Source organism: Solanum tuberosum, unplaced genomic scaffold, assembly GCF_000226075.1.
Source record: "Solanum tuberosum cultivar DM 1-3 516 R44 unplaced genomic scaffold, SolTub_3.0 scf00193, whole genome shotgun sequence".
In the NCBI taxonomy this organism is placed as follows: Eukaryota; Viridiplantae; Streptophyta; class Magnoliopsida; order Solanales; family Solanaceae; genus Solanum; species Solanum tuberosum.
The window spans coordinates 174,992-177,014 of NW_006239118.1; the positions used below are offsets into that span (position 1 = coordinate 174,992).

Consider the following 2,023-nt stretch of genomic DNA (forward strand, 5'->3'; position numbering starts at 1 on the left):
GACTCAGCAAAGGTTTAACACTTTAGTCATTACGCAAATGAGTACAATTTAAATATTTTTACTCACGATGTTCAGACTGCTAACCTTTGATGTTGAATAGTTTCTAATGAAATGCTAGGCAGCAATACAATCCAAATCCGCGCACAAATCAATGAGCCACAATATTCCAGTAATGCTATAAATATAAAAATAGAGTGCAGGTGTGAATTTGGTAGGTCAAAGAAGTGAGAGAAAATGAGTGACATAGGACTTTTAAACCTGTGGCTTGCAAAAACTGTCCAGGTCTTGCCAGTTCGGCGATATAAATCGAGTTCGCCTAATTATTATGCGACACGCCAAATGTTTAATTAGTTCGCCAAATGTCACAAGATCTGCAGCTCCTGTGAAGATTCCAACGGCGGTCTACAACGTAATCGTTGATATGGTTGGCGATGCGCCACAACTCCTTTTGAGACCGCCGAATTGCACAGGATTTTGGCTGAAAATGCCTTGTGTTAGCCAGTGGATAGAGTCGTGTTCGCCAATCTTTTCAGCAATCCGCCAACTGGACTTGTTGCTTGCCTCCATATCCTCTTTCAATCATCTCCCTCGTTTCAACCTATACAAATAACACACCATTATTTTCTTAAGGTAAAACAAAGCAAGAAAGGGTTTTGGGTTGCCTCCCAAACAACCCTTAGTTAACGTCATGGCACGACGCAAGTCAGCAGTTATTCTTCATCCTCGAATTCGTCCATATTGTAATTAGGCGAATCCTCAGCGAATGGTGGGTAGTGGCCTGATATCAAATGGCCGATTTGAGCATCCTGCAGGTGGATAGTCATGGAGTGAGAGGTTGATGCTTCATTTAGCATTGCGATATTTTCCTTCATCTCTTTCAACATCTCCTCTTGTGCCTTCATTTTCTTTTGAATGAGTGAAAGAGCTTCATCTCCTTGCACACCTCCCTGCTTCTTCCCATGACTACACTCACAAAGGGGGTGGTACTTTTCTTTACCCATGGTTTGTACTTCCAATTCTGTGACTCGGTTGGACAGATCATCCACTTGGGTAATTAGTGCCTCCCACTCCTGCTTCTTTTTGGCTTTTTGCTGGTTGCTACCATGCCATCAAGGAGTTTTTCGATGACTTCATAGTGCTGGTATAGCATGCCCCCCTCAATAATCTGATCGGCTATTCTTCTATTCTCGGGTCCAAGACCCCTATAGAAGCACTGCAATAGTGCTTTATTCGTCATCCCATGAGATGGGCATGGTTGCAGCACTGCTTGAAACTTCAGCCACATGTCCTGAATTATTTCATCCCCTACCTGTTTAAATGTTAAGAGGTTGTCCCTGAGGTTCAGTAGTTTCAGAAGGGGATGATTCACGTGGTATCCATTTTGATCATCCATCGTTTGTTCCCTGCTGTGATTTTCAAACAAGCAAAGCAAAACTACAACTAAGATTAGTAAAGCTAAAACTAAGAAAAACAGAATTTATTACCAATGATCCTTGGGATTATATACAATCAAAAACTCAAAGAAAAACAAGACTAAGAGTAAAATTAATAATCTATGATTAATAAGACAGAAATTCTAGTGAACTAAAAATTCTCAAATAACATCACTCCCCGACAGTGACGCCATTTTGATGCTTATCGTGACCAACGACACTATCCTACGATATGAGTGTCTACGATCATCGATAATATAGTAACCCAACTAAAGGTTGGGGACGTGTCCCAAGGGAGCGATTTTGAGAATTAATAGAAAAATAAATTTTACATTCTAACTAGTCGTAGCTAAAGACATTTGCGATAAAAGACATTGTAAATTAAAGGGGGTGACACAAAAGTGTCAAATATCAAAGGGGGTTTTGTAACAAGTATTGAAACAACAAAATAAACAAGAAAATCAAGATGGGGAAAGGTTCTTGGGGTGTGACAGCAATATAAGTTTAGATAAATTGTTGGGTACATGCTTTCGATAGGGAATTTGCAAAATAATAGTGACTAGGCTAAGCTTTAAATAGAAATAAGTTCC

The 2,023-nt window shown here is 39.8% G+C and overlaps 1 pseudogene; it reads right to left on the bottom strand.

Annotated features, from left to right (window-relative positions):
* Positions 1–1,054: 1,054 nt before the first annotated feature.
* The window catches only part of LOC102604094 (O-acyltransferase WSD1-like), an 11,415-nt pseudogene continuing 10,446 nt past the window's right edge, over positions 1,055–2,023 (bottom strand).